The sequence below is a fragment of the Heterocephalus glaber genome, unplaced genomic scaffold, assembly GCF_053883595.1.
Source record: "Heterocephalus glaber isolate CG9 unplaced genomic scaffold, H.glaber_assembly_v1.0 deba00001452, whole genome shotgun sequence".
NCBI classification, from domain to species: Eukaryota; Metazoa; Chordata; class Mammalia; order Rodentia; family Bathyergidae; genus Heterocephalus; species Heterocephalus glaber.
The window spans coordinates 24078230-24104654 of record NW_028258302.1 but is presented as its reverse complement, the minus strand read 5'-3'; the positions used below and the strand labels follow the sequence as shown (position 1 = coordinate 24104654).

At 48.0% G+C, this 26425-nt stretch overlaps 1 protein-coding gene across 5 annotated transcripts in view; it reads right to left on the bottom strand.

The window, feature by feature from the left end:
• The window catches only part of Zbtb17 (zinc finger and BTB domain containing 17), a 29567-nt gene extending 9504 nt beyond the window's left edge, over window positions 1-20063 (bottom strand). For 3 of the 5 annotated variants that reach the window (XM_021262859.2, XM_021262861.2, XM_021262862.2), the window contains exons 1-2: window positions 19881-20063; window positions 17276-17362 (exon numbers count right to left, since the gene is read on the bottom strand). The gene's annotated coding sequence lies outside the window, so the exon portion shown is untranslated. Of the gene's footprint in view, window positions 1-4853; window positions 4970-17275; window positions 17363-19880 lie in introns of all 5 variants that reach the window. The other 2 variants (XM_087215737.1, XM_004850353.4) reach the window with 2 other exon arrangements.
• Between the last annotated feature and the right edge of the window lie 6362 nt (window positions 20064-26425).

Sequence of the window (26425 nt, the reverse complement as noted above, 5' to 3'; positions counted from 1 at the left end):
GCAGCAGTGTGGGCCACCTGGGGCAAAGGCCAGAGCAGATACAGCACACCACACCAAAGCACCTTTCTCTAAGGCCTTTATCCTGATCCTGGAAGGAGCAAGCTCCCACTGGTAGCCTGAAGGAATGCAAGGGAGAATCTTGGCTGTGCTCTTCCTGAGCCTTGGACATGCAGAAGAACCTATGACCAGTCCCTGGGGTAAAAGCCCTTGTCAGGATCCTTGAACCCAGAACCCAAAGAGGGTACCCTCTTGGCAGGGTGCAAGAATCCAAAGGCAGGAGGCCTGAGCCAAACTACCTGAGATCTGTGGTCTCAGCGGTGGAAAAGCCATACACAGACAGAAGTTTAGTGCAAGCCCCTGCCCCAGTCCCACACTCTCTGCATGCTGGGAAGCCCTAAGTAAATGATTTCCCAAGTGCAGAAAGGGAGGGGACATGAGGGCCACTCAGGACAAAACCCTCTGTTTCAGAACTTACAAGTGAGGTCCAAACCCGACCACTTGGCAGGTGGGCCCTGAAAGCTAGGATGGGAGGGACCATGTCCCAGGCTCCCCCTGACGTGGCTGAACTCCACTGATGGAGCCTGCAATCCACCTTGCCAAGAAGAGAAAGGTGAGGAGACCAGGCACAGGGCAGGAGCCTACAGCTTAGCCGGGCCCGAACCTGGAACAGCCTTTGAATGGCACCTGGAGCTCAGCCAATTGCCCTCCTGGGGCTTGAACCCTGGCAAGGGATACAGGTGCCATCATTTTCAGAGGTTTTGGGTTTAGACACCCAGTAAAGGCCTCCAGTACAGACGGCCTGGTTCCTCTACTCCAAAACACACACAGGAAAGAAGCTAGGTGACCCACACACCATTGTGCACCTGGTGCTACCTCTCTTTTTTTTTGGTACCAGGGATCGAACTTGGGTCCTTGCGCTTGTGAGGCAGGCGGTGGAACCACTGAGCTAAATTCCCGGCCCCGCTACCTCTCTTCTAAGGCGGGATGTCTGCCAGAGGTGGCTTCTCCCCAGATGCAGGAACCAGAGCCCTTTAATTCCTCAAAGGAGGTTTCAAGAACACACCCCATGAGGGATCTGTCCTAGTAAAATCAGAGAAGAAAAGAGAAGCCAGGCATGGTGGGGCACACCTGTGATCCCAGCACTCTGGGAGCCTGAGATAGGAGGATCACAAGTTGCCAACCTGGCCAATTTAGTGACTTAACGAGACCCTCTCTCCAAAGAAAAAATTAATAAAGGTCTGGAAATATAGCTCAGTGAAAAGACCCTGCATTCAATCTCCAGTACAGAAAGAAAGAAGAGAGAAAGGGAAAGAAAGGAAAGAAAAGGGAAGAAAAGAGAAACAGATAAGAAGATAAGGAGAAAGAAAAAAAGCAAAGATGGAGTAAGGGAAGGAGAGAAGAAGAAAAAACACCCTGTTCCAAGTGACAGATCAGCAGCAGCTCAAACACCAGCTCCAAGTACTTTTGCACACAGCCTAGGGGCCACGGGGCACCAAGTTTGAACGGTGTCTCCCATAGAACAGTACTGCCAAGCACCTCCCTCTAACGAGCAACCCCCACAAGCTGCATGCAGAGTGAGTGCTGCTGGCCTTGGCTCTTCTCCAAGGCAGAACCCTGATGCTCCAGAATGCTCCCCAGGCTGTCTCCTCCCAGCCATGGCCACATTTGCAAGGGCAGAGAAAAAGGAGCAGAGTGTGGAGGATGAAGAACTGCATGAGCCGTGGAGACCAGCACAGGAATGAGAACAACTGACTGTGGCTTTCTCATCCCACCAGGTCTGATGAACACCCAAGACCATTCCCATGGCCACCCCTGTAATGAGGCCCTCACTCAACACAAGTGGGGCCCCTCATTTTCCTTACCTCACTGGAGTGGGGATAAACATGGGTGCTAGTTAAAACTAGTTCTAGAAAAACCCTCAAAACTGGGGGCCACAGGAAATGCAGACAGATGAACAAGACCACAGTCCATCACGGTCGAGTCCTTGTTTTAGATGCAGAAAATGCACCTCCGCACAACACTTGGCTTGCCCAGGGCCTCTGCAACCCAAACCAACCTGACCTTCTTATGACAGTCCCATCTCCAGTCAGGCACCTTTCCCCATGACACCTCCAGCAGCTCGACTTTGTCCGGGATTAATGGGCCAGGCCCAGGGTCAGAGTTGGCATGCTCTTCTATGACCAACAGCCTGGTGGGACCTGGCCCATGGGCCTCAGCAGCAATTCTCTGGGGATGAAGGAAGCCACTTGAAGGACACTGCAGTGTGACTCCAGACAGGCACAGCAGGCATCCTGTTGTCCAGAGTCATTAGACATGGGCGGTTGGGCCTGGACTCTGAGGGTGGCATTATAGTCCCTCCCTCTATGCCCCATCCCCTCACTTCCATGGAATCTCAGGGTGGGGGCCCAGCAACATCTCTAGGATGAGAGAGAGACTTGCCTGAAGCTCTTAGCCCAGCTGCTGGTGGAGCACTGTCAAATGAATGACAGCAGCCAACACCCTGGGAGCAAAACAACTACCCAGGCAACTTCCAAGACTGAGAAATAGAAATCCCTCACAGCTCAAGCTGCTCTCAATGTTTGGGAGGTGGGTTGTGCAGCGAGGGACAGCTGAAACAGATGGGAAAATGACCACAGGGAGGATTAGCCAGCAATCAGCATGCTCCTCGATGGATGGGGGAGGGCAGCAAGGTGCTTCTGAGCCACTGGCCGTGTCCTGCTTCTTCACTCAGACACACCTTGATTAGTAAACATTCGTGTGGAGCCATTTCAAAATTCAACACAATTTTTAATATGAAAAAAGGTACAGAGCCACACTCAATCGTGTCCTGGCACAGGGACCTGGCAAAGACTGGCCACTCTCACCAGGGCTGTCCTGAGGCCCTGGGCCTACCGGGCAGCAGGATGGTGGGGTCAGTGGAGCTGGAAGACCTGCACAGGTGCACATGGTGGGATGGGGACAGCTGGCAGAACTACCTCAGGCATCCTGCAGGCTCACAGACTGCTTCAGGAGGACGTTTTCTCTTTGAGTCAAGAAACTCACTCAGATCAATTCAACAGGCCTGCGATCCCAGCACTCAGGAGGCTGGGGCAGGAGAATGGAGAGTTCCAGGCCAGTCAGGCATACACAGTGAGTTCAAGGTCAAGCATGGGCTACACAGCAAGACCTCATCTCAACAATGACCACAAAAACCAGGTTCCCCTGTCACAATACACTTACAGAGTCTCTGCAGTGTGCCAAGCAGCACAGGGTGAATGGTCACTTGAAAACTAAGAGCATAGCCACTCTGGGTGCCAGTCCTGCACTGCTGGCTCTGAGATGTGGGGACAAAGGGGAGCACAGCACTCTGGAAGCGGCAGGCCCTGGACCCAGGTCCGTCACCTACTGCCAAGTGATCACCTACTGCCAAGTGATTACTGGTAAGCTTCACACAAGCGTCGAAGCTTTGTTACAGGGTTAAGTTAAAGGACACAGGTAAGCAGGAGACATGACCAGGCAAGGCATCAGCACCTGGCGAACGCCTGTTACCAGGAAGCAGAGATGCAGACTACAATTTCTTCTAAAGCTAAAGACCTTATCAGATGGTGTCTCCAAGCATTTTATACTGGGTGTCTTGGTGCACTCAATAACTGTTCTGTGACTTGACCCTGTTAAGGAGTGTAATCATAACCCATTATTCCTCCTAAATGCAACTGAGAAAAGTCCCAGAGCACAATTAGCAAGGAAAGAGGGAGGGAGTGAGAGGAGGGAGTGCTGAGCCATGCAGAGCGCTTTTCTCCGTGGGGAGGCACTTTACACAGAACCACTGTTCTGTGGAGTGCCTGCCCCGAGTTCGGAGAGGCCCCCAGCACAGCTCCATCATGGAGCCACACAGGCACCTGTCAAACACGAAACATTACCCAGCTTATTATCGAGCACTAAGCTGCACTCAGAGGGGCCCATTAGGCAGGAAACAACTGGCCAACTACAAGGAGACACTGAGCTTGACGATCAACAGTGCCTGGCTCCCACACCGGGCCATGCCCATCTCCAGTCTCCACATAAACACAAGGGTGTCCTGTCCAAGTGCTTTGAGGAACCTGAGAGGGAGTGGGGAGGTAACCCCCGGGCTGTCAGCTGCTTGGCGTTCCTGATTTTCTAGAAATACAGGTGGCCCAGCAGACAAACTCAGGCCAAGGAAATGGATATTCACATCAGGCCAGCCATGCAACCCTGAAGCCCATCTGCACCACCAACCCCATGTGACAAACTGTCCCCTGGCAGAAAAGCAAGTATCAATAGTATAAAAAGCAGATTTCTTAATAAAACTAAGTAACACCCTGGTACCGAAAAAAACAAAACAAAACAATTACAATACTAACTCTGCTTCAAAACCATGCCACACAGCTACCTCCACCTCTGCAGCCCTGCTTTTGCAGAGGGGCAGCCCCTTGGCAACCCGCACCGCCTGAGGGCACGGCCATGGAAAGAGCTGTCCTGCACCCCAGGCGGCCATGCCAGTCCAATATGTGGGTACAGTACACGCTCCGGGGTAAAGTAAGAGTCATCTGCCAGAGCACTCATGACGTGGGTACTCAGCATTCTTCCCCTCTCCCTTGGCTACAAACACACAACCTCAAATTACACAGTCACTTGGTCTTCCTGGGAATTTAACAAGCTCACTGTTAGGGGAGACTTCTTTCTCCCTGGCAGCTGTTTATGGCACAGAACTCAGGCCCCTTTTCTCAAGCAGTTAAGGCTGAGAATGGGAATCAGGCCCTATAGATGGTGGGTATTTCGAGTATGACTAACTCAACGTCAAAATATCCTGTGGACCCACAGGAAATGATAGCTGTACTCTGGGAACTGGTTACCTGAGTGAATAATGGACAGAAGCCACTCTCAACAATGATTTTACAGCCAGACGTGGCGGCGCACAGCTAAAATCCCAGCACTTGGGAGGCTGAAGCAGGAGCAGCATAGTGAGACCCTGTCTCAAAAAAATGAAAAAACAAATAAACAAAAACAACAAAACCCCCCAAAAAACAATGATTTTCTATCCTACTAATCACAACAGCTCCTACATATGCTGCGATGTTTGTCTCCTCCAAAACTATGTTGCAATTTAACATCAGGGGAACAGGTTAAGAAGGAGCATTTTCTAGGAGGTGATTAAGCCATGAGGCTCTGTTCTCAGGGATGGACTGATGCCGTCACAGCAGCGGGGAGCTCTGAAGACAAAGGTGATGCCCGGTACCCCACCATCTCATCTTGCATGCTCACTTGCCCTTCTGCCTGCTGTCATGTGGACAGAGTGCCACAGCCCCACCAGATGCCAGCACCTGCACACTGGACTTCCCAGCCTCGGCTGTGAGAAATGAAAATGTTACCCTGCCTGTGGTATTCTTTTTGGCAACACAAAACAGATGGAGACACAGGATTTGAGAAACAACTCTATGCAGGTGGATGGGAAACTTGCCCAGGATACAGAAGATCAGCAGGGTGCGGCAGCTACACAAGTATTCAAGGCACTGCCCTCTGGGCTCCTCAGTCCCTAAATCAGGACCAGTTATAGAAAAGACTAATGAGCTGGGTGTGGTGATGGATGCTTGCCATCCTAGCACTTGGGAGGCTGAGGCAGGAGGATCACTGCAAATTCAAGGCCAGCCTTAGCTACATAGTGAGTTCAAGATCAGTCAGAACTGCATAGTGAGACCCTCTCTCAAAAAACAAAACAAAACAACAACAAAAAGAAGACTAATGAGTTTCACAAGCACTAAAGGGGCCCTCCTATGCTTGTCTGAGATACCGCATTACAGCTCTGACCCAAAGGGGAAGACAAGTGACAAATTATAGTGTCAGGTCCTCAGTGCTTAGAGAAAAGTAATGCACACTGCGGGGAGAGAGGAAGGGGCCATGGAGGACCTCTCTGAGGAGGTGGCATTTAGGCAAAGTCCTAAATAAAGTGCCAGAGCAAGCCATGTCGCTGTAAGCCCAGGGACCACATGGTCTCAGGAAGAGCAAGCGCAAGGGCCCTGAGGCACATGGCCTTGACACAGGGGCCTATCCTCCTAGAGAGAAGCAAGGGGGAGCCAAAGTCGGCAACAGCAGAGGCTGAGCCTCCCCGGGTCTCAGGGCACCGAGATTGGGCTTCTCCGTGTGCTGGGAAGCCCGGAAGAGCTGAGAGCAGAGCAGGGGCACTTTCCAAAAGCCACTCTGCAGTGCAAGAAAGACTGCAAAGGGCCTAATGGAGACAGGAGTGTCAGTTAGGTCACCACAGTGGACACTGAGAGGTGGTAGTGGCCTGCCCAAGATGGCAGAGGTGCTTAGGCTAGGGACATGTTTGAACACAGTGGATGTAGCCCAGGAGAAAAAAAAGAGTTGTGGCTGATGCTCAAAATTCCAGCCCAAGAGGCATTTCCCAGGAGGTCGAATACTGGCGGTGGGGGGGGGAACCTGGGGGAATCAAGAGCCCCAATCACAGCTGCAGCGTCACCTGGAGACCATGGCAGTTGAGGGAATGGCTCCTGCACCCACAAGAGACCAGCAGACTTGGTCCAAGCGTGTGTGCTTGAGAGTCAGTGAACAGATGACTGTGAGGATTCAGCAAGACCCACAACAGACAGGAAGTGCTGCCCAAAGAGTAGCAAAAGTAGAACCAGACACTGCATCTTTCACACAGGCCTGTGACTGGTACACATGCAAAAAGGAGGAAAAGTAGACTAATTAAAACAAAAATGGGCCAGAGTGTCCTAGGTGAACTCTCTGTACCTGGGAAGCCACGGCTTCTCTCAGGCAACAGCAGCGGCTTCTCTCAGGCAACAGCAGCGGGCCAAAGCCTCCTCAGAAAAGCAGTCAGGCTGGGTGTGGTGGTACATGCCTATAATCCCAGCACTCAGGAGGCTTAGGCAGGATCACTGTGAGTGGGCTACACATGAGTTCAAGGCCAGCCTGAACTACAGAGTGAGACCCTGTCTCAAAAAAAAAAAGGTGGCAGCCAGGCCTGAGCCCCATCCACAGGTCTTTCTACCAGGAAAGAAAGGCAGTTTATGAATGGTGCCACTGATAGGACAGGGTGCCTGGCTCCACGTAAAGAGACACAAGCAAAGGCATGACCATTTGGGCAGAGGCCAGCATGAGCCCTGAAATGGGTGCGTGACAAAGAATGATGTGTACGCTGGGGGATGGGGTGCAACAGGGACAGTGGCCTCAGCTCGAATGGAAGTGCAGCAGCAGAGGTAGCAGGAAATGCAGTTGCAGGGACAGGCTTGGGCTGGTTCACACTCACGACCAGAGACAGACAGCAGGTGGGGAAGCCCCACAGAACTGGGGCCCCAGGGTGGGGTTGTCAGCAGGGTGCCCCGAACCCAACGCCCTCTTACTGGTCTCCCAGAGCAGCCTGTACAAGGGCCTGCCTGCCATACCACAAAGGCCTGGAAGGTTCCAGCACCTCCTGCTGGAGGGGCTCAGAGCTCCCAGCGACACTCGGTCTCCTCTGATGGAAGCTGGCCATTCTGCACGTCCCCAGCCACAGCCCCAGCCAAGTCACAGCAATGACTCACACTTGAGCAAAGGGCCCTTGAGAGGGCAGAGAAGGGGCCAGGGTGGGGTCAGGGATATGCCACTGCTACCTTCTCATTATTTGTTTTACCACTTGTAAGATTATCAAAGAATTGAAACTGGGGGAAAAAGAGACCAAGACAGACAGACACACAAGCAGAGAGAGAGGAAGAATACCACAGAATCAGAGATCTAAAGTCCTGCATTTCTACCTACCATAAAACCTCTTAAATTTTCTGTAAGACTTTGTGACTGAAAACTTCTCAGAAGGAAAAATTTCTCACACAGGAAATGGAAAATTACAGTAATGTGACAGAGAATGTGTCACTCTGGAAAACCCTAAGAGCAGAAACCCCGTAAGGGGCCTCCCCTAGAACAGCAGCTGGCACTCTCCTTTCCGGGCTGGTGCTGTGACACTGCAGCGCTGAAATCCTTCTCCCAGGGTCACACACGCTCCCACAGTGCCATCTACAATTGCCTAGCCACAGGAGCCTCAGTCTCAGGAGAGAGGTCTGGCACAGCAGGCAAGGGTGAGAGGGAATCTGCACCTCAATTTCCTTCCTACAAGATGGGGCAACAGTGAGGGTCCTAGTCATGATGCTGCTGCTGGCCATGCTCATTATCACTATAGTACTCCATGCGATCCGGTGCCAGCAGAAAAGTGCAGGAAAAGGGGGGCCCTGGTACACTACTTCCCGCCTTGCCTTCTAAATGTGGATGTAAATCAGTGCTCAGCGCCTCTCAAAGTGAATTCTCACAACAGAGAGTAGATAAGGCCCAGGCTGTGGGACTCAGTCTGCTCACCTCACTTGGTAAGGAAACACTAGGCCCAGAAAGGCCACCTCCTTTCTACAGAGGACACGGTGACTTGGAGGAGAAAAGAGGCTTTCAGGAAAAAGCAGACAGATGTGACAAAATCAAAGAGAAAGGAGACCAATCTGGCAATCCCCCAGGAGAACAAGTGGCCCGGGCTCTACTGACAGTGGAGTGGGCCACATACGCACTGGAAATGGGTGCAGGTGGGCTCTGGGGTGACACATGCTACTTTTCCTGGGTTTGTATTCACACTAGGATTAAGTGACTGCTAAGGTTCCTTCTAATGTTAAGATTTAATAAATGCTGAACAAATGAATTTCATAATGAGACTGCCAGATTACAAAGGCATGTGTTCAAAGTGTGACAGATACTGTGTGGGTGACAATAACAATGAGTTATGGGGCCAGGGACTTAGCTCAGTGGTGCCACTGCCTGCCTCACAAGCGCAAGGTACCGAGTTCAATCCCTGGTACCAAAAAACAAAAAACAAAACAAAACAAAATGAGTTATTTGCCTAGCACTCAGCAGGTGTTTTTTTGTTTAAAACCTCCGCTATAGAATTATCATTTTCTTCTTTTCAATACAGGGAACAAACCCATCTACCATTGAACTATATCCACTGCCCCTTTATAAGTTTTTTATATGGAGGGAGGGTCTTGCTAAATTGCATAGGCTGGGCTGAAGCTTGTAATCCTCCTGCCTCGGCCTCCAGAGTAGCAGGGATTTGATGTGTGTGCTGCTGCACCTGACCTATAGTAATAAGATTTCCAATTGTGAACATGAGTGATACAGGATACAAATACCAACTGTGAAAAAAATATATATATATGGCAGAAGCCAACATCAAATGTTACATTTACTACTCCAAATAAGATTAAGCTGAGAAAAAGAAAAAGATTAAGCTGAGCGAAGACTTTGTAAAACTTGATTGAGAAAGGCTGGGAATGTAGCATGTAGCTCGGGGTAGCCTGCCCACTGTATATGAAAGGCCCTGTGTTCAATGCCCAGCACCATAAAAACGGCCGCTGGGCTCCTCCTAGCCAGTGCTGAAGGGAGGCTCCCAGCCCTCAGCATATGCCCTGAACAAACAGTGCAGCCAGCCTGCATCCTTTCAGAGCCCAACACCTGCAGCCAGCAAAGCTGCTGGAAGCCTCCCACAGGAGTGGCTTGCCAGCCACTCTGAAATGTGAGCTTCCAGGAGAAACGTGGAAACCACCCCGCCCTGCCCTGCCCTCCACCTGCCTGGGTTCTAAACCTAAAACAGGTGACCCAGAAGCAGAACTAGAGTCAGAGACTGGGCCAGCAAGGCCAGGGCTGCTCTGAAGAGGCCCAAAGGTGGCCTACTCAGGAGGCCTCCTGCAGAAGGAAGGGGATACAAACTTAACACTTAGGGGTGAGAAAGACTGGACAGAAATCTAAATGTCCTCTTCCATGCACACTGCTACTCTGTTCTCAGCTTCCCAAACGCAAATATCCAAAGCTGGGGACAATGGTTACAGCCCATCTGGTAAGTAGGGGGATAGGGCGGGGCATGATGGCACATACCTAGAACCCCAGCTACCAGGAAGGCTGAGGCAGGATCGACAGGGGCAACCTGGCATGACTCAGGGTCAGAATAAGAACAGCAGTGGCAGAACATCTGCCTATCATCTGCAAGGCTCTGGGTTTAATCCCCAGCACTACAAAAAATAAAACCCTAAAAATATGGGGTAATATCCCCGAAATATAAAAAGCTCTTCAAAATTAATCAACCACAAAGCCAGGCACTGTGGCACTTGCCTGAAATCCCAGCCCTCTGGGAGGCTGCCACAGTAGGATCACAAATTCAAGGCCAGTCCGGGCAACTAAGTGACTCAGCAAGATCCTGTCTCAAAAAAGGCGGGGGTCTGGGGATGCAGCTCAGTGCAAAGGCCCGGGTTCCATCAACTGCGAAAGCACAGGTTTCACACAAAACCTTGTATTAGATAACATGGCAAAATTATTCCCAGCAGTTGAAACATGAAAACAGCCCAAATACCCCAGCAACTGATGAAGGGACAAACAAAACATAGAACATCCACACAATGGAATATTACTCAATAATAAAAAAAATGCGCTGATACATGCTACAACATACACCTAGAAAAAAAAATGCAGGGGCCGGGGATTTAGCTCAGTGGTTCTCCCACGTGCCTCAAAAGTGCCAGGACCCAAATTAGATCCCCGGTACCCAAAAAAAAAAAAAGATCAATTGCAGGATTCTTATATAAAATACTCAAAAAAGGCAAATACATAAAGACAAAAAGCAGATTAGTGGTTGCCTAAGGAATGGGACGGGGTGAACAGAGAGTGACTGCTGAGGGTGTGGGCTTGCTTTTTGGATTTTTAAAATTATTATTATTTTTTTGCAGTACTGGAGATCAAACTTAGGACCTTGAGGTTTTGAGGCAGACCCAGCACCACTGAGCTACATCCCTGGTTCTGGGCTTGCTTTTTAGAATAAGGAAACATCAGAAACTCGATAGCAGTGATGGTTGCACAACTCTGTAAATTTACTGAAAGTCACTGAACTGTACGCTTTAAATGGGTCAACTGTATAGTATCTGAATTATTTCAAAGAAGCACAAGATACCACTTCCAGAATCAAATTGGTAAAGATGGAACAGACCAGGGTTCTGTTTCTTCCAAGGAGCTCTAGTCTTTGCCTTCACAAAGCCAGTGTCGGCTCCTGGCTTCCAGTGCAGACTCTTTAGTCTCTGGCACAGACCTTTTGGTCTGATACAAACCCGAACTGAGCTCCAGACCTTTGACTGACTGGATCATCTGTTGGATGTGCCGCATGCAGACAGCCCTTCAGCTGTCTTCCACACCTGACTCTATGGGTGGCCATGGTAGGCCAATCTTATAAATTCTTATATATTTGTATATCTTATATTAAATCTGTTTCTCCAGTGTTGCAAGTACCCAGCAGTGGTTTGATCAATGTTAACTATGTAGGAGGCATGCTCACTGCCTGACCCACATCCTGCAAGTTGAAGTCCAACAGCCAGTCTCTGCATCCGATTCCCTAAGGGCATCTTCCAAAGCTCCAGGACATGCCTGTGTCCACCTGTGTGGCCATCCAGAAGTGCCAGCAGATTGGCACCTCCTGGGACAGCCTTAGCAGCTGGCACTGGTGGCCACATCCCCCACTCTCACCCTTCTGGTGGGCCACTGAGCTGGGTGTGTGATGCAGTATCCTGAGTACCCCTGGGGATAAACTGCTAGATAGCAGTGTCTTTACTGGTAGCCTTCCCTTTTCTCTCACTCCCCCTCTCCACTGCCAGTGCTTATCTGCAATTCCAAAATAAATAACTCGAATTAAAAAGGGGGGGGGGCAGGGATTTAGCTCAGTGGCTTTGACACCTGCTGCACAAGTGCAAGGACCCGAGTTTGATCCCCAGTACCAAAAAAAAACAACAAAAACCGACGGCTTCCACTGCGCTCCAGGGTGCTCCCGACAAGCAGGGCACAACATGGTGTGCTCTGTCTGGACAGCATCCTGCCAACACTGATGCGGATTTTAGGGGTGTTTTTCAGTTTTGTGTTGTTTTTTGGTGGTGCTGGGGATGGAAGCCTCAGCCTTGCACAGACCAGGAGAGCACATTAACACTGAGCTACACCTCCAGCCCCTCTGATGCAAACTTTAATGCATCCATTGGGTGGGTAAAAATGAATGGTTCAGTGTGAGTTACTGGGTGGAGTACCCATAATGCAGACTCATGACTCTTCCAACCTGGCGAGGTATCTCAGCCAGGTGTGGACAAAATCTGGGAAAAAGAATGTAGGTGGTGTGGGGCGTGGTGGTGTGGGGCGTGGTGGTACACTTGGGAGGCTGAGGCAGGAGGATCTCCATGAGTTCAATGCCAGCCTGAACTAGGAAGCAAGACCCTGTCTCAAAAAAAAAAAAAAAATGTAGGTGGAACAGTAACAGTCTTGCTAATAATACACTCTTCCCTGATAAGCCCTCTAGGGAGGTTATAGGCAAGAAAGGCTCCCTAGCTCCCAAGGGCAGGGCCACAGAGAATTAAGTGACTGGAAGAGCTGCCCATGACTCACTGCACAGTGTGACATATTGCAGCCTCACTGGGCTCACCGGCATCCTGCAAGGAGGGTGTGAGTGGCGTCACCCCATTGTGCCTGTCACCCGCTTAGGTCTCCTGCCTGCCCAGACTCAAGGCCAAGCCTGTCATACTCTAAAAACTGTGCTCTTGCTGGGCATGGTGGTGCACCTCTGTAATGCCTGGAGGATGAGGCAGGAGGATCACTGCAAGTTTGAGGCCAGCCTGGGCTACACAGGGAGACCCTTTCTCAAAAAACAAAATACATACACACTGTGCTCTTTCTACTGTAGACAAGGACAAAACTTCCACAGACAGACAGGGAACAGCAAGTTCAACAGATCCTTAGTCTGTTCCCAAAGGGCAAACTCTGATGTGAATAGACACTTACCAAACCCTTTTCCTTGTACCAATGAGTGAGGATACAAAATCCAGGAGCGAACATTACTGTCTCATTTCTAATATTCAGTTTGCTGTGGCCAAATGAAATACAAAATTAAAACTATGAAACATCTCAACTTTTGAAAATGCCACACATCAGATGCCCTGGCCAACTCTCCCATTGCAAAAAGCTACAAATGCTGAGTAAGAATTTTAAGGCATGCTTTAAAATGCATCAAAGAACTGCTAAGTCAAGTAACCAACATGGAGAGGGTAAAAACTAAACAAGAGCTGGAATCCAGAGAGCAAATGAAGCTTGGAACCTGGGCATTGAGAGCATTTGCTGAGCCTGGCAAGCTTGAGCTCCTGCCCTACCAGAAAGGAGGCTACACAGCCCCTCAGCAGAAAGAAGGCTGCAAGAAATCTGCTTCTACCAAGTGCTGGCACTGAGTGGAAGAGGGCAAAAGCTCCCCTGAGATTGTGGAGCCCCAAATGACCCCCAAATGCGGCCCAACCGCATTTTTTTACAGCTCAAATTCATACAACATAAAAGATATTCTTCAGGCAGGTGAAAAGTGATCCCAGAAGCAAAGTTGTTTTTTTTTTGTACCGGGGATCGAACTCGGGTCCTTGCACTTGCATAGCAGGCGGCGAAACCACTGAGCTAAATCCCTGGCCCCTAGAAGCAAGTATTATATGTAGAAGGAATGCAGAATAAGGGAAGTACAGTGGACCCTTGACTTACAAATTTGATTCATTCTCGAGAGCTGGTTGTAACGCAAGTTGTTCATTTGAAAGCTCCTCTACACAGCCTTCAAAGTCTCTCTCCTATATCCAGGCAGATCTCAGTTTCCTTAGAAAGACACTGGCCCAGGATTTCTCAATTAACTCCACACAGGAAAGGATGCTGTAATGCTCCTTCCAGAACTCTTTAAGGGGTTAAATCTTTATCTGAGATCATCTAGAAGCATAAGTGGCAGCATTAGGGTCGTAACTCAAGACTTTGTTCATAAGTTAAAAGTAAAATTCTGATCATAACCCAAGTTATTCATATGTCAGGCTGGCTGTAACTCAAGGGTCCACTGTAGTGAATAATGAGAAAATCTAAACATAGACCTAAAGGACATCTTGTAAAATTTTAAAAAGGACTAAAACACACCTACAGAATTAAAGGGAAGGAAAGAAGTAGTGACAAAGGATCAAAGTGTTTTAAGGTCCTGAGTGTAAAGTTACATAAATGCCAAGATGTACCGTGTTCATGGATTGGAAGACTCAATATAATAAAAATCAGTAAGTCTAAGAAAAGACACTCAACTCACTAGTAATCAGGAAAATGCAACCCAAAATCACAATCATCACTGTACTCTATCAGAGTAGTAAAATATTTTACTAAATGAAATACAAACATGCAACACAGATGAATCCCAAGAACATATGTTCAGGAAAAAATTTGAGTCACTGAAGAAAACAATGGTATATTAAGTTCAAAAATGTACAAAATAGCCAGGCATGGTAGCACATGAGGCAGGAGGAATGAAAGTTTGAGCCCACCCTGGACAACTTAGCAATTAGGTGAGACCCTGTCTCAAAATAAAAAATAACATTTTCTTTCTTTCTTTCTTTCTTTCTTTCTTTCTTTCTTTCTTTCTTTCTTTCTTTCTCTCTCTTTCTCTCTTTCTCTCTTTCTCTCTTTCTCTCTTTCTCTCTTTCTCTCTTTCTCTCTTTCTCTCTTTCTCTCTTTCTCTCTTTCTCTCTTTCTCTCTTTCTCTCTTTCTCTCTTTCTCTCTTTCTTTCTTTCTTTCTTTTTTTGAGACAGGGTCTTGCTATGTAATCCAGCCTGGCCTTGAACTCATGGCAATCCTCCTGCCTCAGCCTCCTAAATGCTGGGATTACAGACATGCACCACCATGCCTGGCCAAAAAAAAATTTTTTTTAAGGCTGGAATGTAGCTCCATGTGAAGGTCCTGGGTTCAATCTCCATAACAAAAGAACCATAACAAAAAGAAAAAAGAGAAAAAGAAAAATAGATAACAGTTGCATGGCATGACAGTGTACACCTGTAATCCTAGAGAAGCAAAAGCCAGAGGACAAGAGCCAAATTCAGGCCTGACATGTGGGTGAGGTGGCACATAGGGGACTTCAAAGGTCATGGTAACATTCTTTTTGTAAACTGGGCAACAGGACAGGGTTGTTCCTTGTACCCTTGTTCTTTATACTAAGCACATTCTTTTGCATCTACTCAACATTTAACAGAAAACAAATTACAAAATTAAACAATGTTTTGAAGTGTTTTGAAACATGAAGGGCAACTGACTGAGCCACAGTAAGCCCGGAAAGTCCCTGTGGGGAGCCCCAGGCCAGATGTAACTGAAAGGACCAGAGCTTCCCTCTGGGCTCTGACTAATGAGCCAGGCAAATACTGCTTCCCAACACTCAGGACGGGGAAACTGGACAATGCCTTCCCCTGGGACAGGAAAGCCACTCCTCAGAGTGACAGCTCCAGCAGAGGAAGTGGGTGGGATGCCAGACAGTTCAGGACTAGCAGCTGAGCTCGTTGCTGCGAAACCCCCAGGCTCTCAAGATTCCTGCAGTTGAGCCTCCATCCATGCTGCTGTTGAGTCACAAGAGAGCAGCTCTCCATTCTAACCATGCCTTTGCTTGCTTTCTCCCTTAAAGCTCAGGCCCAAAGAATCACGAGCCTCAAATACACAGCACAAGTTTACAAGTGCAAGCCCCAGTTTTCCACATGTATCTGTGCTGATTATGTTACTGAGGTCAACCTTAATTCTTCCTGGATGGCTAAGCTACGGACACCCACAAGGAGCTCTGAGAGTGCCATGCACCCATGCTGATGCAAGACACACACACACACACACACACACACACACACACACACACACACACACACACGCTTGTGGCACATGTTGAAATGCCTCCATGCCAAAATGCCCTCTGACCTCCATCACTTCAGTCATTTAAAAACTGACCAAGCATGGTAGGACATACTTGGATACTGGTGGATTACCTGCCTGAGCTCACATAACTCTCAAAACAATTCCGTAAGGTGGATATTGTGATCCCTATTTTACAGATGAGGAAACTGAAGCTCAGCAATTAAGTAACTGGCTTGGCAAACAGAACTACTGAGCTGTGATTCCCACTGACTCCAGGGTCCTCATTATCCGATTCTCTCTACCCATCCAAATGTGTTCTTCTTCCCAATCTTAGCGCTGGTATGTGGGCCTTCCGCTGACAACCAGCATCCTGTGCATGTTCATGGGTGCACCAGTGTGTCACTAAGTTCCTCAAACTTGGCTCAAACTTGCGGTCCTCCTCCCTGAGCCTCTAGAATGCTAGGATTACAGGACTGTACCATTGCACCCTGGCAGAACCAGACCTTTTGATGGAACTTCTGGGTATTTCTCATATCACTGTGATTATCCACATGCTGGGCTCAGAAAACACTAATACATAATCAAGCCTGGAGTCTCTGAGCCCAAGCACCATAAATCTACTCAAAGCCAGAGCAGCCTGACCTGGAGAGACAGGCCTAGGAAGCAAGTCCAGCCCTCCTTACCTATTCAGTGGACTTACCCCTCAGGCTGGGACTGAGTCCCAAGGCAGTAATCCTGTTTTCCCAATGGCTCAGCCAGTTTTTCCTCCAGCATGGGATCAGGCATGGCTCATTCTTTGGTTGTGTACCAGATGCAATAGTTAGCTTATGTTTGGGAACCATGTTACACAAAAATGTGTCTCTTTAAACATCAGAACCTTAAAAGGAATGAATATGTGCTCCCTACTTTGTCTTTCCCATTTGTCAGATGGACTCATACATGATGACAGAAGCTGGAGCAGCCTTCGTGCATCATGAGATGAATGTGTGGGTTTGAGCAAGGAGAGGCAGGTGATTAAAGAAACCCTGTTCCCAAGTGGACCTCCTGGAACAGAGTGATCTACTCTACCAGCTCTGTACTGCGTATCTGGAGATTTTTAAGGAGTAAGAAATAAAATTCTATTTTCTTTCAGCCACTGTATTTGGAACTGCTTTGTTGAAATGTTTATTTATTTCTTTATTTTCTTCTTTTCCTTTGATCCCCAGTACCAAAAAAAGAAAAATGTAATTTTCTTCCTTTTCTTCTTTATTTGCAGGGCTGGAGATTGAACCAAGGGTCTTGCACATGTTTGGCAAGCGCTCAACCACTGAGCCACACCTCAGCCCTGTTGGAGCATTTTAGACTGCACCTAATTAAAGCAGTGGTGCAGCCTGCCCAATAATTAATCCACACTGGTCTTCCTTGGTAAAAAGAGATATCAGCAACTTCCCAACCAAACTGTAAGGGGGACTCTGTCATTACTAATTTTAAAGAAAAATGTGTCTTGAAAGGGCTATTTGAATCACACTGAGCATAGAGAACAAACTCACTTCCAGCTTGGGTTTGTTGTTGAGTATGAAAACATACCTCAGATTTCCACACAGCCCAGGCTACTCCTTTCTGACAGTTTGTCTGTGTCAACTCCAGCTTCGCTCCCCTTCTCCAGCTCATTACCTGAATCAAAGAATCCAAGTGGAAAATCTGATGAGAACACACCTACCCTTGCTCCCTCACAGCTGCTCTTTTACTTACTCATGGAACAAGGTAAGTGCAGAGTGCCTGGCACACAGCCTGGCACCAAGTATGTGTTCACTAAATAGTAAATGGGATTATTATTGGCCCACTGCAGGCCAGACCATGTTGGGGACCTGGAGCACAGAGGTGAATAAACTCAGTCTTCATTCCCACACTTAGGAACTCCTGCTTGAGGAAAGAGTGTGACTGTTAGAAGGGAAAGCAAGGGCGTGCCCAGCACCCTGCACACAAGCCTTCCTCTAGGACGTCCTGCACACTTTCGCTTTGTACCCTCACCCAGGCAAGCGCATTCCCTCTCATGACTGTAGTACCAGTGGTGGACAACAGCTCCAAGATCAACACCAGGCAGCTTTACTTCATGTTTGACAGGCACCTAATTCCAACATGTTCAAAAATTCCATGTCTTGCTGAGCATGGTTGCACACACCTGTGATCCCAGCAGGAAGGCTGAGGCAGGAAGATTACTTCGAGTTCAAGGCCAGTCTGAATTACAGAGTGGAGAGCTTGTCTCAGAAAACAAACAAACAAATCCAAACAAAAACCAAACAAAAACAAAAACCTCAGTCTCTGTCCTCTTCACACTCTGCTCCTGGAGTCTGGCCACAGCTACTCAGGAGCCTGGGATAGGAGATCACCTGAATCTAGAAACTCAAAATCAGCCTGGTCAACAGAGTGATGGTGTCTCAAAAACACAAAACAAAACTGCTCCTTGCCCTGCTCTCTAGCACACTGAACAGTTATCAACATCCACCTAGGGCCAGGGATTTAGCTCAGTGGTTCCACCGCCTGCCTTGCAAGCGCAAAGACCCGAGTTCAATCCCCAGTACCAAAAAACATCCACCAGTCCAGAACTTGGGGGCACCCAGACTCCTCCCTGCCCCTAACTCTCTCATCAAAGTAATCACCAGGCTTTTTCAATTCTACTCACAAAGCCATCTCTTCTGACCTCCTGCCTCCTGGATTAATTAGCCCAGCAGCCTCTTAACTGGGTTCCAGGCCCAGTCCCTTAGCAGATCTTCACCAGGACCAGTGACCTCTCTACTTCACAAATATGATCTTTGTTATGTTTTTGAGACAGGGTCTTGCTATGTAGTCCAGGCTGGCCTTGAACTTGTGGCAATCCTCCTGCCTCAGCTTCCAGAGTGCTGGGATTACAGGCATGCACTACTATGCCTGGCACAAATATGATTCTTAATACCTTCTCATTATCTAAAACTCATTCTTCAACTGGGTTTACAAGGTACCCCTAGACTTAGATGCAAAACAGCTCCCTTAGACTTATCTACCAGTTCTCTCTATAGGTTTGCAAGACTTGAACTTTCTCACACCCTGCACCTTCAGCTGAGAATGCTCTACCCTCCTCCCACCTCACTTCCCTTACACCTCAGCTTTCCGAGGAAAGAAGCCTCCCTGGACGCACCCAGGCCGAGAGGGTGCCACTGCTCAGAGTTGTCAGAGCAAGGAGGGCACCTGCTCCTGCACAGCAGCATCTAAACAGCCTATTTTTCTGTCTCTCCGGAGCACAGGAGTCTATGAGCTCCAGGTGATGATAGAAAGAACTGAAACACACATTCATTCTGTAACCGTAGGAGTTCTAAGCACCCATTACCTCATTTAACCTTTATAAAAATCTTAGGAGGTAGGGTATTTATTTATTTATTTATTTATTAAGACAGGGTCTCACTATGTAGCTCACGCTGGCCTTGAAATGACTACATAGCCCAGGCTAACCTCTAACTTGAGGATTCTCCTGCTTCAGCCTCCTGAGCGCTGGGATTATAGGCGCGTGCCACAACACCCGGCAAACTTTATCACCTCGGCTTTAACAACGAAGGGGGAAAGTGAGGCAGAGAGAGCAACCCTAACGTGCAGAAGGACATAGCCCCGAGCCGTTACCGTACACGCCCCTAGGCACTATCCAGGACGAATTCCGTCCGCATCACTCCTGGGCTTGGACCTATCCGGTGCTAAGCCACTGTCTGCGGAACGAATGAATGAGTAGAAAGATTCTGCACAGGCTCCGCAGCGCCTAGGCACGGCCTCCGGGTGCTTCCGCCCGGGGGGCCGGCACCTCGCCCCCTGGCGGCACAGAACGCTCACCCACCGCGGCGCGCGGGGTCAAGGGGCTGTGACAGCCTCGCGGCGGGGGCGCAGATACTGCCAGCTGCGGTGTCACCCGGCTCGGAGATGCCCCGCGCTCCCTCGCCGGGACAGCGGGCCTGCCGCCCATTCTCGGGTTGCTGGCCAGTCGGCGCCCCCCGCCCAGGTGCCCACAACCTCCTGCCCCGCGGGGTCCCCTCAGCCGCGGTTCCTGTCCCATGCCACTTCCCTCCCCTCCCCCACAAACCGTCCAGGGCCTCCCGCTGCGCCCCATCCTCCACCACCTCTGCCCTGGCTCCTGGGACTCCCTCGGCGCCCTGCGCTTGCTGACCCTCACCTGACATGTCCCGGACCGCGCCTCAGAAGGAGGTGCATCACAGTCGCAAGAAGGCCAGGGACAGCACTTCAGAGCAGACAAAGGGCGCCGCCATGTTAAAGTCGGGCGGAACCGACCTCGCAGGCTTCCCGGCCGCAACTTCCGGCGCATGCGCAGCGCTCGCCCTAACTGCGCGACCGCGGACCGGCGCATGCGCTTAGTCGTCCAAAAGTTCTATTTTACAGTACTTCTGCGCTTTTGATTGTCGTCACTGTAACCCTGCCTTGGATCTCGATTCCGACTGTATCAGTAACAACTTGTTTTTCGCACTTACTGTGTGCCAGGGATTGTGACAAGCGCCTTATGTACGTTGTCTCATTAACTTCTCACACCAACTTACTCAGACTCAAAAAAGGTAAATGAATTGCCTGTAGTAACACATCTCCTAAGTGATGGAGCAGAGATGTGATCCTAGTTGTAGCTCCAAAGCTGAAGGTTCTATTATATTTTTCCAGTGTTTTGTTTTATTTTGCTTTGTTGGTACCAGGGATCGAACTCAGGACCTTGCGCTTGCGAGCCAGGCGGCGGACCCACTGAGCTGAATCCCTGGCCCTATTTTTCCACTTTCTAAACCGACCCTTACCCCTTTCCTGTTTAAAATCTGAAGACAGGTGTCTATGACCAGCCTGCGCACCCCTCTGGGGCCTCTTTCCAGCTATTCAGCACCTCTGCCATTGACTTCTTTCTCACTCTTCGTGGGCTTCCTCATTTTTTCCTTCTGATTCTTTTATTTTCCAGGATCTGTAATTTTGGGAGGAAGTTGTGCAGTACACAGTGATTATAGTTATCGTGGGGAGGTGGTTACATGTACATAATACACACACGCACACACACCAGTACCAGCGATCGAACTCAGGACCTTGCACTTGCCAGGCAGGCGTGGCGCCACTGAGCTATATCCCCCGCCCTTATAATACATCTTTTTCTTTCTTTTTTTCTACCCCTACCTTTCCCCGCCCTCCCTGCTCCTTCCAACTCTTGGTCCCCTCCCAGTTTGCAAAAGCTCCATTTTCATCATTTTCCCCCTTCAATTTTTTTCCCCACACCTTTTCCTTCCGCTCCCTCCCCTTCCCTCTATCTCTTATTCCCCCATTCATTTGAAAAAGATCTCCCTACTGCCTTTTTATCTATCTTCTGTTTTTCTGTTTTACTCCTCTCTCTCATATGAGAGAAACCATGCAATATTTAAACTTGTGAGTCTGACATATTTCACTTAATATTATGGTCTCCAGGTGGATCCTTTTACCTATGAATGCCTTAAGTTTATCTTTCTTTATGTAAGAGTAGGACTCCATTGTGTATAAAAACAATATTTTCTTTACATGATCTATAAATTTTTTGTTTGGTTGGTTGGTTGGGTTTTTTTGTTTGTTGGTTGGTACCAGGGAACGAACTCTCAGGACCTTGTGCTTGCAAGGCAGGCAAGGCGCCACTGAGCTAAATCTATAAATTTAACAACACTGTCACCACCACTGTGAACCTTTCATTTCCTTGTCTTTTAGTCATATGAATTTAGTAAGAATTCTGACCCTGAGTGAATCCAACTCCCTTTTTCTCTTTGCCTGCACCCACCAGCTAAGCAAGCACAATTGGAAAAAAGCACCCAGTGGGGCTGGCTGCATCACTTAAGTTCATAACCACTTGCCTAAGTGGGACACGGACAAATGTCATCTGGCCAGCTCACCACCCTCTTCACAGTGACTAGAAGGACTAAACAACTCCACAGTTGACATCATCTCTTCTTTAAAAGAATTTTTTTTTGTTTTGGTACCGGGGATCGAACTCGGGATCTTGCACTTGCAAGGCAGGCAGCAGAACCACTGAGCTAAATCCCCAGCCCTAAAAGAATTTTTTTTCTTGCCAACATGAAATGTATCTTGATAAATTTTCAAGTGTACAGGGCTGGGAATTTGATTGATTAACAATCTCCTATTTCTTCCTCTCCCACCCCTGATAACCATAGTTCTCCCCTGATTCTGTGAGGTTTGACTTTTTAAATTTATTTATTTATGTTTTCGGGGGGGGGTGTTGTTTTGATTTTTTTGAGACAGGGTCTTGCTATGTAGCCCAGGGTGGTCTCAAACTCATGGCAATCCTCCTGCCTCAGCCTCTTGAGTGCTGGGATTAGAGATGTGTGTCACCACACCTGGCCAAATTAGGCTGTTTTTAGCTCACATAAGTGGAATCATGCAATATTTGTCCTACCATGACTGGCTTATTTCCTTGGTATATGCCCTCCAGTTTCATCGTTATTGGTTCACAGAGTGGTCTGAAAATGAATCCCAGAGGCCTTGGGTCTCAGCTAAAGGACATATTCCTGCCAGGTGTGGTGGCACACACCTATAATCCCCACACTTGGGACACTGAGGCAAAAGTATGGCTGCAAGTTCAAGGCCAGACTGAGCTACATAGCAAGACCCTGTGTCAAAAAAAAAGAAAAAAATTAACATAATAGCTGCACAATTTTGCATTCCCACCCACAGTGCTCAAGGTTTCCGGTTTTTCCACATTCTTATCTGTGCTTATCTCTTGCCTCTTTTTTTTCTAAACAGGGAAAATGGTAGCAGAATTGATAGAACCCTCTTATCTTCCCAATACTAAGTGCAAATCTATCTCTGTGTCCATCTTTTTGGGATGTGGTCTAACAGGACTCAGCATCTAGTCTTTCTAGACTCTAAAAAGCTAAAATTTTATTCCCCACATTTAGCTGCAGTCGTTTTTGGAAGGCAGAAGTGAGGCAGTTGCCATAGTCCTGTGTTGAGGAGAGAGATCCCATGTAAAATCACCGTTAGGGGTTTGTTTGTTTGTTTTCCCAGTACTGGGGTTTGAACCCAGGGCCTTTGCACTGAGCTACATCCCCAGCTCTTTTTATATTTTATTTTGAGACAAAGTCTCACTGAGTTGCTAAATTGCCCAAACTGGGCTCGAACTTTCCATCCTCCTGTCTCAGCCTCCCAGAGTGCCAGAATCATGGGCATGTGCCACCACACCCACTAACTCCTTAGTTCTTCTGTGGGATTTTTGGCTGCATCTAGAAACCCAATTAATACAAGAGTAGATGAGCAAGAGGAAAGCTTAGATAGCCAGGTGTGGTGGCACACGCCTGTAATCCCAGCACTTGGGAGGCCGAGGCCAGAAGATTGCCTTGAGTTCAAGGCCAGCCTGAGTTACATAGTGTGTATAAAAAAAAAACTTGTATAAAAAAAACTAACAGAGAGAGAGGAGTTTTATTAAATTTACACGTAATGGAAATCTTCTCAAGTGGGTGCAGTCTAAGAAATGACCAAAACATGATGCTTTTTATATTTTTTAGACAATAAATTTATGAAGGGCTTGCACACTGGATCTCTGGACTAGGGTGGTAAATTCTAGGTATGTTACTAAGAGATGCATGAGATGGGGATGTAGAAAGTAGCAAAAGAGAATGGTTGGGCCAGGGATTTAGCTCAGTGGTTCTGGCACCTGCCTCAAAGCTGAGGACCTGAGTTCGATCCCCGATACAAAAAACAAACAAAAAAAACTTTGTGGAGAATGGTTACTTTGGAATTTATTTAGGTTCCCTGTAGCCCCAGTCACCAGTCTCTGGTGACCAAGTCTATTTCTGAGCCATGCTATGGAAAGAACATCCTGCCCAAAACAAGCCTTGCAGCTTGCTGCAAGTAGGAAAAGACAGGCCTGGTGGCCCTTTCTGAAATTACATTTCCTCGAGTAATTTCAGCCTGAAATAATCAATATTCTAATGCAGCATACATTGCCTTAGGTCCTTCACTGGCTGCTCTTGGCTGACATCAGCAGGCAGACAAGGAGCAGGGTCACCCTGATTCGGGGGTTTACAGCCCTGCATGGTGGCCTCTTTCCATGTTGTGAATGTCCAGAAACAGCTGTACAGGGCCGGGGATTTAGCCCAGTGGTTCCACCTCCTGCCTCCCAAAGTGCAAGGTCCCGAGTTCAATCCCCGGTACCGAAACAAAAACAAAACCAACAACAAAACCCAGAAACAGCTGTGCAGTGGCAAGAGCCAAACTCAGTATCCACTATGAAGCAGCCAGTTTCTAGTCCAAATCTAGATCCCTGCATCCCTTTTGCCATACTGTGTTCTTTTTTGAGATAAGGTCTTGCTATGTAGTTCAGGCTCACCTTGAACTCACTGTGTAGCCCAGGCTGACCTCAAACACAGGCAATCCTCCTGCTTCAGCCTCCTGAGTGCCAGAATTACAAGGGTTTGCTGTCATGTTCAGCAGCCGTGAAGTCTTTGATTCCCCATTTTCCTGATTGTGGCAAAAATAATAATAATTCCTATGGGAACCATACTGGAGATCCACTCTGAGGGCCATTCTTCCGGCCCTCCTAGTAATGCATAAATACTTAATACTCTGAATTAAATTCCTCTCTTCTGGAAAGAAGCCTTAGAAGGAACATGAGAGATGGGGGAGTGTCAAACTAATTTGTATGTAACAATGTTGGTATCCTGGTTGTAACACTGTACCACAGTTTTACAAATTGTTACCAGCAGGGGAAACTGGATAAATGAGATCTGGACAAGGAGATCTCTCTGCATTCTTTCTTTTTTTTTTTTCTTTTTCTTTTTTGGTACCGGGGATTGAACTCCGGTTCTTGAGCTTGCGCAGCAGGCAACGAAACCACTGAGCTAAATCCCCAGCCCTATTTCTTTCTTTTTTTTAAGAGTAGGAAAATGTATTGAGAGTAGAAAATTTATTAGAAGGGGACCAGAAAGAGGGTTGTCTCTCTCTGCATTATTTCTGACAATTGCATTATTTCAAAATAAAAATTTAATTTTAAAAGGTCCAGGGCTTAGGGGTGTAGCTCAGTGGTAGAGCAGTTGCCTAGCTTTCATAAGGCCTTGGGTTCAGTCCCCAGCAGGGAAGGGAGAATGGAAAGAAGGGAGAGAGGGAAGCAGAGAAGAAGGAACAGAAGGGGGAAGGGATGATCTAGTGAGATTTCTATTTCTGCACACATTGGTCCTCATGAACAGAAATCAAGGCATTGGATTAGAAGGTGATAAAAGCCAGGTATGGTGATGCATACCTGGAAATCCATGCACTCTGGGAGACTGAGACAGAAAGATTGAAAGTTTGAGCCCAGCTTGGGCAACTTAGCAACTTAGCAAGCACCTGTCTTGAAATACAGGGGGAAAAAAAAGCCTGGGGATGTAGCTCAGTGCAAAGGCCCTGGGTTCAATCCCCAGTACTGCCCCCCAAAAATTGTTACGTAAATTTTCAGTTATTTCAGTAAGTGTTGCTGCCTGGGAAAAGGTGCCTGATAATGACAGGGCTTTGGCAGCTGGAATGGCTGCTACAATTGACCATTATGGTGAGAATGAAGACTATAAGGGCTTTTTATAACTGCACTGATGACCATCAAAAAGGAAAGACTTTGTGTTTAAGTATTTACCTCAAGACAGGCTCACAGGACCAGGTGCTACTCCTGACTACTCTACAAAGAAAGGGATCATCTCTTAGGACTTATGTAGCCAAAAAGTGAACAGAACTCATCTTTTGCTACTGATCTGTGTGGTGTACTTGCTACATAAGCTGTAGCCACAGACCAGCCAGGTGCATGGAATAGTAAAGAGCTGTGTTAGGAATTGGGGTGGAGATGTTGGTTGGATGCCGGTGACTCTGAAGTTTCCTGATTTCCCAAATCCAGGGAGATCCCTGGCCCATGGAAGCAGCCCCTCCTCCCATTTGATGAGACTGATGCTGGCTTCCCCAGGCAGTGTGGCCACCCTGCCCAAGGACTTTGCTTTGCAAGAAGATGCTGATTCCTTGGGACTACTTCTCCATCCTAAACTGTTTCCTGATCTATAAGGAAAGTACATCCCAGAACACTCGGGGGACCAGTGCAGGGTCTGACTAAAGAGAAAATACAAACAACCAAACAAACAAGCCTGAGCCAGAGAGACCAAGGGACCAGGGGCACAACTGGATTCTAAAGATGCTGCATCAGAGAGAAAAGCACGACATTAGATTTTTCTGACTTTGTTGATCGGTTAAGTGCACGTTCCAGAGATCTGGGCTTTAATGTTCCAACTAGAAACAACTCTCACAGCTCAACTGGTTGATTGAAATCTGCACTCATCAGTGGCCTCGAGATTGAAAGGACATCATAAAGATAACCCCGTTCCTGCTGGGCAGGACCAATATTGTCAAAATGAACATACTTCCAACACTGATACACAGATTTACTATAACTCCAATCAAAATGCCAACAGCATTTCTCACAGAACTAGAAGAAACAATCCTAAAATTCCTATGGAACCAGAAGAGACCCAGAATAGCAAAAGCAATCCTGGGAAAGAAGAGCAAAGCAGGAGGCATCACAATCTCTGACTTGAAGTTATAGTACAAAGCCACAGAGGTAAAAGCAGCATGGCACTGGAACAAAAACAGACTCGTGGATCAATAGAACAGAGCAGGGGATGCAGAAACAACCCCAGGCACATTCAGCCATCTGATCTTTGACAAAGGGGCAGAAAGCATATGCTG